The sequence below is a fragment of the Cherax quadricarinatus genome, chromosome 10 (genome assembly GCF_038502225.1).
Source record: "Cherax quadricarinatus isolate ZL_2023a chromosome 10, ASM3850222v1, whole genome shotgun sequence".
Classification (NCBI taxonomy): Eukaryota; Metazoa; Arthropoda; class Malacostraca; order Decapoda; family Parastacidae; genus Cherax; species Cherax quadricarinatus.
Window position 1 is genome coordinate 35651555 of NC_091301.1, and position 15830 is coordinate 35667384.

General features: G+C 42.7%; 1 protein-coding gene across 5 annotated transcripts in view; it reads right to left on the bottom strand.

Annotated features, from left to right (window-relative positions):
• LOC128688073 (uncharacterized) overlaps positions 1-4849 on the bottom strand; it is a 209817-nt gene extending 204968 nt beyond the window's left edge. For 3 of the 5 annotated variants that reach the window (XM_053775801.2, XM_053775799.2, XM_053775803.2), the window contains exons 1-2: positions 4734-4831; positions 4149-4278 (exon numbers count right to left, since the gene is read on the bottom strand). The gene's annotated coding sequence lies outside the window, so the exon portion shown is untranslated. Of the gene's footprint in view, positions 1-4148; positions 4279-4733 lie in introns of all 5 variants that reach the window. The other 2 variants (XM_053775805.2, XM_053775802.2) reach the window with 2 other exon arrangements.
• Between the last annotated feature and the right edge of the window lie 10981 nt (positions 4850-15830).

Consider the following 15830-nt stretch of genomic DNA (forward strand, 5'->3'; position numbering starts at 1 on the left):
TGAGAGGAGGAAGTGGCCAGATGCTCCCTCGCTATACACTCACCCATGCTCCTCGCCACAACACTACCATACGCTCACCACTACTCACTCCCTCTGTTGTGTTTTCTGCTGTTTTCCATGTGAATTCATTGCCAGAGCTGTGTATCAGAGTGCCCAAGGCCACTCGAAGCTACGTGGATCAGCATGCCACGTAGATCAGCAAGCCACGCAGATCAGCATGCCACGTAGATCACGACGCCATGTGGATCCCAACGCCATGTTGGGTGTGGGCGATGTCACGTGGATCTACAAGCCACGTGAGTTACCAGATGTCCCAGGCCACATGCTGTGGTCTGCTGCCCACTTCACATTGACGTCACCGACGATGCTGCCCGACTTCATGACATCACGATGTCTGCCTGACATCACCTCAAGATGTCTGCTGATGTCACAGTGCTGCTGACATCACCTTGCGACATCACGCCTGACATCACGTGTCACATCGAGTTTTTCTAGTAATTATTTCAATATTGTCGAGAAGATTGAGAGAAGATATATGTCATGTGTTAAATAATTCCTCTCAGCCAGTGTTCTCACATGTTTGTATATAGCTTAGTGTCAGTTTTGTGCACAGAAAAGCATCATTTGCTAGTTCAAGCCATGTTGTACCGCATGTACCACGGGTGTGTTAGTTTCCATGTGTCCAGTGAGGTCTGCGGCCAGACCTGAGTAGCACCACTGTGTTAAGTCACACATGTGACCAGTGCATTTGACAGCTGTTATCAGTCAGCTCTGAGCCCGAGCCCTCTTCTACAGAAAGCTCTTATGCTCGTCGCTCGTGATGTTCTGCAGAATCGTACCTGCTATGATTCCCATCAAGATTTGTTTCACTTCACCTCCAGACCTTCAGAGTGCAGTTATATGTAGAGAAACAAGTCTGGGGACGCTTAGACTAACCTCTGCTGTAACTCCAACTGCCGAGAGAATGACACTCGTCAAGCTGCAGTTAGCCCTGTCGGCAGGCACTGTGTCAGCCTCGTGTCAAGCTTCAGTGAGCAGCCTGCACGAAGATGTCACTTTGACTGCTAGCTCACTCACTGCAGTCTGGTGTATGATGTTACGACTCCCAGATGTTTCGCCCAGTCATCTCTGCCACAACTCACTCCACGACTCACTCCACGCTCGCCGGCAGTGACAGCCCAGCGACAGTACCAGTCGAGAAGTGTCCTCCTGAGTCGCTTGCCAGAAGTCCTGCCCAGTTGCCGAGTTTTGTCGATGCTTCACTCGAAGGCACCAGGATGTCGTGCCCCAGGTTGAGTGAAAACATGCAGCGACTCCTATGATGACTGCTTCACCGTTCCAGAGGAGACCGTACCCTGTTACGTCACTGCTCAGCCGCAGCGATATCTCCTGTGTTGCAGTATCTGTCCAGACTCAGGAAGGCGTGCAGTGATGCCCATCGATGCTCACTGCCTATGACCATGGTGTTCAGCACACCCCACATGTTTTTTTCTTCCCTCCCTGTAGGAAGTTTTTTTTTTTCCATGTCCATATGTATATATATGTTTTTATTTTGTGTTCTCTGCCCTGTTCCTACGAGAGAGAGACCGAGTTTTTTTTACCACTAGACATGGTCGGGACGACCATATGGTAGGTGGCCGAGTGTATGTAGACAGCCTATACTGTCTGCACAGACAGTCTATGCTGTCTGCCAGCTCAGTTCATATTTTGCGCCACTAAAGTGCTGCCCTCTGGGCCTGCCCAAGTCTGTGGGATGCTGGACCCACACTCTCTCACTCACACAGTGGCCTGGCAGCAAGACAGTAGGCCTACTAGTAGCTCTCTCTCGTGGGATGGCCCTCCCGGGCCATGGGCACAACACACAAGCCTGTGTACCCACCACGACATTAACAATAAACAAATAAGCCTCCGAAGACGTTTATAATTCACACCCCGCTTTCAGTTCACCAAATAATTTCGATACATGTATCAGAAACCTTCCCTACGAGGATAGACTGAGGACCCTGAATCTGCACTCTCTAGAAAGGCATAGAATTATGGGGGGCATGATTGAGATGTATAAATGGAAGACAGGAATAAATAAAGAGGATGTAAATAGCGTGCTGAAAATATCTAGCCAAGACAAGACTCGCAGGAATGGTTTTAATTTGGAAAAATTCAGATTCAGGAAGGATATAGGAAAACACTGGTTTGGTAATAGTTGTGGATGAGTGGAACAAACTCCCGAGTACAGTTATAGAGCTAAAACGTTGTGTAGTTTTAAAAATAGGTTAGATAAATACATGAGTGGGTGTAGGTGGGAGTGAGTTGGACCTGATTAGCTTGTGCTACTAGGTCTGTTGCCGTGTTCCTTCCTTAAGTGAACGTGACCTGACCCGACTAGGTTGGGTGCATTGGCTTAAGCCAGTAGAAGACTTGGACCTGCCTCGCATGGGCCAGTAGGCCTGCTGCAGGTTTCCTTCTTTCTTATGTTCTTATGTTCTCATCTAAGGGTGATTGACAGATCTATGGATGATTGACAAATCTATGGGTGATTGACAAACTTATGTATGACTGATGGACAAACTTGTGGATGACTGACAAACTTATGGATGACTGACAAACATATGGATGATTGACAAACTTACAGATGACCGACAAACATATGGATGACTGACAAACTTAAGGATGACTGATTGACAAACTTATGGATGACTGGCAAACTTATGGATGACTGACAAACTTATGGATGACTGGTAAACTAATGGATGACTGATTGATAAACTTATGGATGACTGACAAACTTATGGATGACTGGTAAACTAATGGATGACTGATTGACAAACTTATGGATGACTGATGGACAAACTTGTGGATGACTGACAAACTTATGGATGACTGACAAACATATGGATGACTGACAAACATATGGATGATTGACAAACTTACAGATGACCGACAAACATATGGATGACTGACAAACTTAAGGATGACTGATTGACAAACTTATGGATGACTGATTGACAACTTATGGATGACTGATTGACAAACTTATGGATGACTGATTAACAAACTTATGGATGACTGATTGACAAACTTATGGATGACTGATTAACAAACTTATGGATGACTGATTGACAAACTTATGGATGACTGATTGACAAACTTATGGATGACTGATTGACAAACTTATGGATGACTGACAAACTTATGGATGACTGATTGACAAACTTATGGATGACTGACAAACTTATGGATGACTGACAAACTTATGGATCACTGACAAACTTATGGATCACTGACAAACTTATGGATGACTGACAAACTTATGGATGACCGACAAACTTATGGATGACTGACAAACTTATGGATGACTGACAAACTTATGGATGACTGACAAACTTATGGATGACTGACAAACTTATGGATGACTGACAAACTTATGGATGACTGACAAACTTATGGATGACTGACAAACTTATGGATGACTGACAAACTTATGGATGACCGACAAACTTATGGATGACCGACAAACTTATGGATGACCGACAAACTTATGGATGACCGACAAACTTATGGATGACCGACAAACTTACGGATGACTGACAAACTTATGGATGACTGACAAACTTATGGATGACTGACAAACTTATGGATGACTGACAAACTTATGGATGACTGACAAACTTATGGATGACTGACAAACTTATGGATGACTGACAAACTTATGGATGACTGACAAACTTATGGATGACCGACAAACTTATGGATGACTGACAAACTTATGGATGACCGACAAACTTATGGATGACTGACAAACTTATGGATGACCGACAAACTTATGGATGACCGACAAACTTATGGATGACTGACAAACTTATGGATGACTGACAAACTTATGGATGACCGACAAACTTATGGATGACTGACAAACTTATGGATGACTGACAAACTTATGGATGACTGACAAACTTATGGATGACCGACAAACTTATGGATGACCGACAAACTTATGGATGACTGACAAACTTATGGATGACCGACAAACTTATGGATGACTGACAAACTTATGGATGACTGACAAACTTATGGATGACTGACAAACTTATGGATGACTGACAAACTTATGGATGACTGACAAACTTATGGATGACTGACAACTAACTTACAGTGTGGAGAGGAACTTGTAGACGAGGTTGCTGCAGCTCCTGGACCACTGTCAAAAGTGGTTGTTATTTATCAATTGTTGCAGTCACAATATTATAACTTATTCTTCACACAGTGTTTGTACATTAATTCCTGAAGTAATATATATATATATATATATATATATATATATATATATATATATATATATATATATATATATATATATATATATATATATATTGTGGAAGTCACTGGTAATTAACTATATAGATTTAATTTAGGATAAACACAACGTCAAACAATTTGGCTTATTTCCAAAAGTTTTCGAAAATCATCTATGGCTTGATAGAGAACATTATATATATAATACCCGAGTGAAGGGTAAGCCAGTGGCTTGGCTTATCGATAGGTGAACCCGTTACTTTTCTTTTCTGTGCAAGTTTAGCCTTATTTTTTGCTCACTGAGTCAACCCAGTGACACTTTCATGATCGCACTTGTCAAGTTGCATCCAGAGAAACACTGATAACTTTCCACTGTGTGTGGTGGTAGTAGGCAGGATGTCAGCGTGAGATGGAGGCCATACACACACTACACTCTCACTCACCTAGGTGCTCTCCAGTACTTCACGGTCAACACTCGTAAGGTTTAAATCCCTACCACTACTACCACTGGGGGTTTAAAAATGGCGGAGTGCGGTCGCTTCCCACAGGTTGCGTCGACTGGATTGTCTGCGTCACCAAGAATTTTCTCTTTTTCCATATGACTTCGTCTTTCTCACAATGCAATGTTCGCTGAAACTAATATTTATCTTCCTTAGAGAATTAACTGATAAAAATTATACCTGAACGAGGATATTAAAAAGTAACATGAAACGAATCTAATGAATAATGGATGTGTTAAGTGTTGACAATATTTACACGAGTCGGGACACAGTGACAGTGACAAGTCTGGAAGGAGGAAGAGATGGGAGCAGCCATAACCAACGAAGGTGGTAGGAAATAGGCAATCTGCTAGTGGATGGGTCATTGTCAACTACTTCCTGACCGTGTTCCATTCATAGCTGGCTGCTTCCGCAAGATGGACCAGTTAACAATATCTTATTGGTAGTTTAGTTGTCAAGTAGCGTGCATGGTGGCCAGACACGTCAGTGTCATGGTGGCCAGACACGTCAGGGTCATGGTGGCCAGACACGTCAGTGTCATGGTAAGACTTACATAGCCCATATAAGCATAGACAGTTGGAGGTAGCAGGCTCAGTGTCTACCTCACATAGTACTAACTTATGCTTGTTATGTTGATACTATGATTATTATGTTGTGATGTTCAAATATCACATAAAAATATCTCTATTTAATGCCTTGAGTCTCTAAAGCTCACTTGGCGTAGTAAAGGGAGGTGAAATGAACCATATGGTGAGTGGGAGCTGAAGCAGCCTTGACGCAAGGCAGGTGAGTCATGAAGACTGGTTGTCGACACTCTAAACATTATTAAATTTAGCACGTTCTTGTACACAAGAAACACCACGATAATTTGTCTAGGTCAAGAGTGATACTTACTTTACTGTCCTTTACTACATAGACTTGCAAAAACTTGTGAGCAGAAGCAAACATAAATAAAGTAAGTATATGTGAAGCAGGCAGTAGTGATCTTCCCTCCCCGGTCTAGCTTCCTTTCAGTGAGTCACTCTGCTGCTGCTGCTGCTGCTGCTGCTGCTGCTGCTGCTGCTGCTGCTGCGACCTCCATGGCTGCCTTGGGGTAAATTTAAAGGGATCCCGTAGCTCATTGGTATGAAAGTTTGGAGCATAACTGTAAAGTCTCGGGTTCGATTTCCGGGCACCGTCGAACTTACGTTCAAGTTTTCTTGTAGTTTTACTGCTCTTGTAATCGCCCTACTGTAGTTGTATGGGTTGATTCTCAGCTCCTGGCCAAGCCTCTCTGCTGGCCGCTGGCTGTTTTACTCTGTCCTGGCTGCATGAGTCCTACCATACTTATACATAAATTTTCGAGCACTTTAAGGCTAAAGAAGTATTTCCTAATATCCCTGTGATTTATCTATACCTTTAACATCCGGCTGTGCCCTCGTGTACCTGAGCCCCGCCTCTCAAACGAACTTTTCCTGTCCACCCTGTTAATTCCTCTCAGTATTTTGTACGTCGTATTAATGTCACCCCTGGTTCTTCTGTCCTCTAGCGCCGTCAGGTTTAGCTCTTCTAGCCTCTCCTTCCCTCTCGGCTCTGGGGCTACATTCGTTGCAAACCTTTGCCCTTTTTCTAGCTTCTTTGCATGCTTAACCAAATGTGGGTTCCATACTGGCGCTGCATACTCCAAGACATGCCGTATAAACCCTCTTGTTGATGCTCCTGAAAGTAAACCTTAAATTTGCCAATCTCACGTTTGCTGCAGAGGTTACTCTGTTGATGTGTTCCTCAGGCGACATGTTCGGAACTGTGTTTACCCCGTGATCCTTCTCTTTCAGGAAGGTTTGCAGCAAGTGTCCCCGGAGTTGCACACTGTTTCTGGACGTCTTTGTCCTCCGGTTTTCATAACTTTGTATTTGCTGGGGTTGAATACCAGTAGCCACCTGTCGGGGCAGTCTTGCATCCAGATCAATTTGCAGTCCTTCCTGGTCTACTCCCGTTCGTGTTTTTATTAGTTTCACATTATCTGGCATAACTTGTCAAGATCAAGAGTTATATTTACTTTACTACCCTTGAGGGTAGCAGCAACAAATTCAATTCAAATTCAAATTCAAAGTTTATTCTCTATAAAGATTACAATGTTGAATTTACAGAATTTGGTTGTTGTGTGGTTTACATGTAGTTAAATAATGATTACAGAGTGTACCACTAGAACGCCTAGCATGGCTAGGCATTTCGGGCAGACTTAGTTTAATTCTTTATTTTAAAATATTACAAATTATGAGGTAAGTTGGTATTATGGCTAAGTGACTAAATACTAGTTTGTGAGTTTAGCAATGTGAATGCTTTTGTTTTGGCACAGTACATAGTTTCAGTATTGGAGTATCATAGGATTCATTATTTTAAGACTGAGATTAATATTTCTGTTTATGGTCAAATGGGTGAGTGAGTGTAAGTGTGAGCCACCAGGTGGTATTCGTGTAGTTAGTTGACGGGGTGTATCAGGGAGATAAGATGTTTTCTAATGGTAGTTTTGAAGGTGAGGAATGTGTCTGTAGTTCTAGAGTTCTCAGGTAGGGTGTTCCAGATTTTAGGGCCTTTGACATACACTGAATTTTTGTAAAGGTTTAGTCGGACACGGGGAATGTCGTAGAGATGTTTGTGTCTGGTGTTATGCCTGTGGGTTCTGTCACAACTATCAAGAAAGCGTTTTAGGTCAAGGTTGATATTGGAGTTTAAGGTCCTGTAGATGTAGATTGCACAGTAGTAAGTGTGGATGTACTGAACAAGGAGTAAGTTTAGATCTATGAAGAGTGGGGGGGGGTGTTGCCAGGGATGGGATTTAGTGATTATTCCTACTGCAGCTTTTTGTTGGGTTATTATTGGCTTTAGGTGTGTTGCTGCAGTTGATCCCCAAGCACAAATAGCATAGGTGAGGTATGGTTAAATAAGTGAGTGGTATAGTGTGAGAAGGGCATTTTGCAGCACGTAGTATCGTATCTTGGAGAGGATCCCAACCGTTTTGGATACTTTTTTGGTTATGTGTTGGATATGGGTGCTGAAATTCAGGTTGTTGTCAAGGTATAGGCCTAGGAATTTGCCCTCATTATGTCTGGTAATTAGAGTGTTGTCGATCTTAATGTTAATTTGTGCATCTCCTGCTCTGCTACCAAACATAATATAGTAGGTTTTGTCAGTGTTAAGCGTAAGTTTATTGGCTGTCATCCAAGTCGATATTTTGATCAGCTCCTCGTTAACAATGGTGTTGAGGGTGGCAAGATTAGGGTGAGAGATGACATAAGTCATGTCGTCAGCAAAGAGAATGGGTTTCAGGTGTTGGGATACGTTTGGAAGATCATTGATGTATATGAGGAAGAGCAGGGGACCAAGGACACTTCCCTGCGGAACTCCAGTATCAAGTGGCCGTGTTGTTGATGCTGTGTCTTTAATGGTGACATACTGATACCTATTAGTTAGGTAAGATTTGAAATAAGCAAGCGCATGGCCTCTAACGGTAATGGTCAAGTTTGTGGAGTAGGATGTCGTGGTCTACTGTGTCAAAAGCTTTTCTTAGGTCAATAAAAATTCCTAGTGGATATTCCTTATTTTCCAATGCTGTGTAAAGCAGATCTAGCATTTTTATGATTGCATCATTAGTGCTTTTATTTTTCCTGAATCCAAATTGGCAGGGGTTGAGTATGTTTTGTGCTGTTATAAAGGAATATAATCTCCTGTGCACGAGTTTCTCAAAGATTTTGAATAGCAATAGTAAGTTTGATATTGGCCTATAGTTGTTTAAGTCTGTAGGGTCACCACCTTTATGTATTGGTGTAACCCTTGCCATCTTGAGTAGTTTCGGGAAGGTGCTAGTTTCTAGTGACTTGTTAAAAAGTAATGAAATAGCATGCGAAAGGATATGGGCCGCTTGCTTGTACAGTAATGGTGGGACATTAGACAGATTCCCTGAGTTGTTTTTTAAGTGACTTTATAATCTCGATGACTTCCGAGGGCTCAGTTGGTGCAAGATAGAAGGAATTTGGGAAATTCCCATCTAGGTAGTCCCCAGCATGGGCATTGGTATGTGGGATTTTATTGGCGAGATTAGATCCTATGGTTGAGAAGAAGTCGTTTATCTTGTTAGCTGTGTCAGTGGGATGTAGTGGTGTTTCATTAGGTTTAGTTAGGACAATATTCTTGTTTTTTTTTCAGTTTGTGGGTCCCTAGAATCTGAGAGAGTGTTTTCCAGGTCTTTTTTATATCTCCTCTAGTGTCTGTGAATCTACTGGAGTAGTATAGTTGTTTGGCTTTCTTTATTACTTTGGTGAGAACTGATGAATAGTGTTTAAGAATATCTTTGTGTATTAAGCCCTGTCTATATTGCTTTTCATATTGGTGTTTCTTGTCAATGGATTTCAGAATGGTGCTGGTTAGCCATGGGCAACCAAGCCGTTTGTTTGTGATCTGTTTCGTTTTTATAGGACAATGTTTGTTGTATAGTCTAAGTAATTTGTTAAGAAAAATGTCTGTCCAGTCATCAATACCATTGGCCTTGGAGAATTCTGTAGGCCAGTCAACAATCTCTAGGTCAGCTGTTAACTTCCTTATTGAGGTCTCGTCATGGAGTCTAAATAAGACTTAGTTGTATTCAAGTGGTGGTTTACTAATGTTTGTCAGGAGGAAGGTAGGGTAGTGGTCTGTAGTGCTATCTGTGTTTATCCCTGAATTAAGGGGGGCTAGTATATTGGTCTATATGTGGTCTATCATGGTTGCACTTGTCTCAGTGAGCCTGGTTGGTTTAGTTATTGTTGGTATGAGAAGTGTGTTGTTCATATTGTTGATGAAATCAGTTACAGGCTGATCATCTAGTAAGCCAAGGTTGATGTTGAAGTCTCCAGCTAAGAGAAGGTGGTGCTTATTCATTTGTCTGTTTGTTATTAGTGACTTTAATTTCTCACTGAAATTTGGGATGTTTGTGTGAGGTATCCGGTAAATGGCACCGATTGTTATAGGTGTCTTAAGGTTTTTTACAGTAAAATTAGCAAAAATGTATTCCCCATATTATACACTAAATCAAGTGGTGCTAATACAAGATAATTGGTTAGAGTAATAGATTGCAATACCACCCCCAACTTGGTTTGGTCTGCAGTTGTGAATTGCTGTGTATCCTGGTAGAGGGTAGATATCTATTGTGTCCTGCTTAAGCCAGGTCTCAGTAAGGATAATGCAGGAGAAGGGTGTCCTTAGTGATTCAAGGAGTGCTAAGAGGTCATCATAGTGTTTGCTTAAGGACCTGATGTTGTAGTTAAGTACTGATAGACTTTTAGCATTGTTTAGGATAGTGGTGGCTTGTGTTGCTATGTAATAAAGGCAGTTACTTTCCAATAGGTTTTGATTGGGTGTCAGATTATGGAGGTTTAGATCAGGGTCAACGTGATCAATCATCTTCTAGGTTTAAATTATAGTTATTTATATCCTGAGTTGTGTGTTGAGTTCTAGTACTGATATCTGTAGTGGTGGGAAGTTTGGATAAGTATATAGCTAGAGTATTTTGGTCATATAGAGTATAGTCACTACTACACATAATGATGTTGATGTTGTCTATGTGTTGTGCTGGAATGAACTAAAGTACAACTAGGTATAAACTAGTAATATAAAAATACAAATTTAAAATAGAATAAGACTCTCACTTGTAATTGCACTAAGATCTAATATAATGACTTTTGTGGAGTCTATGTTTTGAGCTAGAATGAGCTATAGTACAACTAGATTTAATCTAATAATATAAAAATACAAATTAAAAATAGCACCAGTCTCTCACTAGTAATTGCACTACGGTCTAATATAATGAATTTGGTATTGACTATAGTATAACTGAGTTTAATCTACCTTGAAGAACGTCGTCACACAAGGGTAAAGGAACTTCTACGTCAACTTGGTATCCTCGACGATACTCACATAACTGTAGAAGGTACTTTAAGGCAACGTGGCAGGAACAATTAATAAGTAACTCGCACTGTTGACAGTAAATGTTTACACGACGTTTTACTCCTGAGTGGAGCATTATCCACCGTCCAGGACTGAGCGAAACATCTCAGATTTCTCAACTAGAGAGTGAGTCATTATGTAATTGTGCAGATGTGTATTAAAAGTTGAGAGTCAGTTTATTGCTGGGTTTATTGTACAACACACTGCTGGGTTTATTGTACAGCACACTGCTGGGTTTATTGTACAGCACACTGCTGGGTTTATTGTACAGCACACTGCTGGGTTTATTGTACAGCACACTGCTGGGTTTATTGTACAGCACACTGCTGCGTTTATTGTACAGCACACTGCTGGGTTTATTGTACAGCACACTGCTGGGTTTATTGTACAGCACACTGCTGGGTTTATTGTACAGCACACTGCTGGGTTTATTGTACAGCACACTGCTGGGTTTATTGTACAGCACACTGCTGGGTTTATTGTACAGCACACTGCTGGGTTTATTGTACAGCACACAGCTGGGTTTATTGTACAGCACACTGCTGGGTTTATTGTACAGCACACTGCTGGGTTTATTGTACAGCACACTGCTGGGTTTATTGTACAGCACACTGCTGGGTTTATTGTACAGCACACAGCTGGGTTTATTGTACAGCACACTGCTGGGTTTATTGTACAGCACACTGCTGGGTTTATTGTACAGCACACAGCTGGGTTTATTGTACAGCACACTGCTGGGTTTATTGTACAGCACACTGCTGGGTTTATTGTACAGCACACTGCTGGGTTTATTGTACAGCACACTGCTGGGTTTATTGTACAGCACACTGCTGGGTTTATTGTACAGCACACTGCTGGGTTTATTGTACAGCACACTGCTGGGTTTATTGTACAGCACACTGCTGGGTTTATTGTACAGCACAGCACACTGCTGGGTTTATTGTACAGCACACTGCTGGGTTTATTGTACAGCACACTGCTGGGTTTATTGTACAGCACACTGCTGGGTTTATTGTACAGCACACTGCTGGGTTTATTGTACAGCACACTGCTGGGTTTATTGTACAGCACACTGCTGGGTTTATTGTACAGCACACTGCAGCACACTGCTGGGTTTATTGTACAGCACACTGCTGGGTTTATTGTACAGCACACTGCTGGGTTTATTGTACAGCACACTGCTGGGTTTATTGTACCAGCACACTGCTGGGTTTATTGTACAGCACACTGCTGGGTTTATTGTACAGCACACTGCTGGGTTTATTGTACAGCACACTGCTGGGTTTATTGTACCAGCACACTGCTGGGTTTATTGTACAGCACACTGCTGGGTTTATTGTACAGCACACTGCTGGGTTTATTGTACAGCACACTGCTGGGTTTATTGTACAGCACACTGCTGGGTTTATTGTACAGCACACTGCTGGGTTTATTGTACCAGCACACTGCTGGGTTTATTGTACAGCACACTGCTGGGTTTATTGTACAGCACACTGCTGGGTTTATTGTACAGCACACTGCTGGGTTTATTGTACAGCACACTGCTGGGTTTATTGTACAGCACACTGCTGGGTTTATTGTACAGCACACTGCTGGGTTTATTGTACAGCACACTGCTGGGTTTATTGTACAGCACACTGCTGGGTTTATTGTACAGCACACTGCTGGGTTTATTGTACAGCACACTGCTGGGTTTATTGTACAGCACACTGCTGGGTTTATTGTACAGCACAGTGCTGGGTTTATTGTACAGCACACTGCTGGGTTTATTGTACAGCACACTGCTGGGTTTATTGTACAGCACACTGCTGGGTTTATTGTACAGCACACTGCTGGGTTTATTGTACAGCACACTGCTGGGTTTATTGTACAGCACACTGCTGGGTTTATTGTACAGCACACTGCTGGGTTTATTGTACAGCACACTGCTGGGTTTATTGTACAGCACACTGCTGGGTTTATTGTACAGCACACTGCTGGGTTTATTGTACAGCACACTGCTGGGTTTATTGTACAGCACACTGCTGGGTTTATTGTACAGCACACAGCTGGGTTTATTGTACAGCACTGCTGGGTTTATTGTACAGCACACTGCTGGGTTTATTGTACAGCACACTGCTGGGTTTATTTATTGTACAGCACACTGCTGGGTTTATTGTACTGGGTTTAGCACACTGCTGGGTTTATTGTACTGCAGCACACTGCTGGGTTTATTGTACAGCACACTGCTGGGTTTATTGTACACACACTGCTGGGTTTATTGTACACTGCTACAGCACACTGCTGGGTTTATTGTACAGCACACTGCTGGGTTTATTGTACAGCACACTGCTCGGTTTATTGTACAGCACACTGCTGGGTTTATTGTACTGGGTTTATTGTACAGCACACTGCTGGGTTTATTGTACAGCACACTGCTGGGTTTATTGTACAGCACACTGCTGGGTTTATTGTACAGCACTGGGTTTATTGCAGCACACTGCTGGGTTTATTGTACTGCATTGTACAGCACTGCTGGGTTTATTGTACAGCACACTGCTGGGTTTATTGTACAGCCCACTGCTGGGTTTATGGTACAGCACACTGCTGGGTTTATTGTACAGCACACTGCTGGGTTTATTGTACAGCACACTGCTGGGTTTATTGTCCAGCACACTGCTGGGTTTATTGTACAGCACACTGCTGGGTTTATTGTACAGCACACTGCTGGGTTTATTGTATTGTACAGCAGCTGGGTTTATTGTACAGCACAGTGCTGGGTTTATTGTACAGCACACTGCTGGGTTTATTGTACTGCTGGGTTTATTGTACAGCACACTGCTGGGTTTATTGTACAGCACACTGCTGGGTTTATTGTACAGCACACTGCTGGGTTTATTGTACAGCACACTGCTGGGTTTATTGTACAGCACACTGCTGGTGCTTTATTGTACAGCACACTGCTGGGTTTATTGTACAGCACACTGCTGGGTTTATTGTACAGCACACTGCTGGGTTTATTGTACAGCACACTGCTGGGTTTATTGTACAGCACACTGCTGGGTTTATTGTACAGCACACTGCTGGGTTTATTGTACAGCACACTGCTGGGTTTATTGTACAGCACACTGCTGGGTTTATTGTACAGCACACTGCTGGGTTTATTGTACAGCACACTGCTGGGTTTATTGTACAGCACACTGCTGGGTTTATTGTACAGCACAATGCTGGGTTTATTGTACAGCACACTGCTGGGTTTATTGTACAGCACACTGCTGGGTTTATTGTACAGCACAATGCTGGGTTTATTGTACAGCACACTGCTGGGTTTATTGTACAGCACAATGCTGGGTTTATTGTACAGCACAATGCTGGGTTTATTGTACAGCACACTGCTGGGTTTATTGTACAGCACACTGCTGGGTTTATTGTACAGCACACTGCTGGGTTTATTGTACAGCACACTGCTGGGTTTATTGTACAGCACAATGCTGGGTTTATTGTACAGCACAGTGCTGGGTTTATTGTACAGCACACTGCTGGGTTTATTGTACAGCACACTGCTGGGTTTATTGTACAGCACACTGCTGGGTTTATTGTACAGCACACTGCTGGGTTTATTGTACAGCACAATGCTGGGTTTATTGTACAGCACACTGCTGGGTTTATTGTACAGCACACTGCTGGGTTTATTGTACAGCACACTGCTGGGTTTATTGTACAGCACACTGCTGGGTTTATTGTACACACAATGCTGGGTTTATTGTACAGCACACTGCTGGGTTTATTGTACAGCACAATGCATTGCAGCACACTGCTGGGTTTATTGTACAGCACACTGCTGGGTTTATTGTACAGCACTGCTGGGTTTATTGTACAGCACACTGCTGGGTTTATTGTACAGCACACTGCTGGGTTTATTGTACAGCACACTGCTGGGTTTATTGTACAGCACACTGCTGGGTTTATTGTACAGCACACTGCTGGGTTTATTGTACAGCACACTGCTGGGTTTTTTGTACAGCACAATGCTGGGTTTATTGTACAGCACAGTGCTGGGTTTATTGTACAGCACAATGCTGGGTTTATTGTACAGCACACTGCTGGGTTTATTGTACAGCACAATGCTGGGTTTATTGTACAGCACACTGCTGGGTTTATTGTACAGCACACTGCTGGGTTTATTGTACAGCACACTGCTGGGTTTATTGTACAGCACACTGCTGGGTTTATTGTACAGCACACTGCTGGGTTTATTGTACAGCACACTGCTGGGTTTATTGTACTGCTGGGTTTATTGCACACACTGCTGGGTTTATTGTACAGCACACTGCTGGGCTTATTGTACAGCACACTGCTGGGTTTATTGTACAGCACACTGCTGGGTTTATTGTACAGCACACTGCTGGGTTTATTGTACAGCACACTGCTGGGTTTATTGTACAGCACACTGCTGGGTTTATTGTACAGCACACTGCTGGGTTTATTGTACAGCACACTGCTGGGTTTATTGTACAGCACACTGCTGGGTTTATTGTACAGCACACTGCTGGGTTTATTGTACAGCACACTGCTGGGTTTATTGTACAGCACACTGCTGGGTTTATTGTACAGCACACTGCTGGGTTTATTGTACAGCACACTGCTGGGTTTATTGTACAGCACACTGCTGGGTTTATTGTACAGCACACTGCTGGGTTTATTGTACAGCACACTGCTGGGTTTATTGTACAGCACACTGCTGGGTTTATTGTACAGCACACTGCTGGGTTTATTGTACAGCACACTGCTGGGTTTATTGTACAGCACACTGCTGGGTTTATTGTACAGCACACTGCTTGGTTTATTGTAGCCAGCACACACTGCTGGGTTTATTGTACAGCACACTGCTGGGTTTATTGTACAGCACACTGCTGGGTTTATTGTACAGCACACTGCTGGGTTTATTGTACAGCACACTGCTGGGTTTATTGTACAGCACACTGCTGGGTTTATTGTACAGCACACTGCTGGGTTTATTGTACAGCACACTGCTGGGTTTATTGTACAGCACACTGCTGGGTTTACTGTACAGCACACTGCTGGGTTTATTGTACAGCA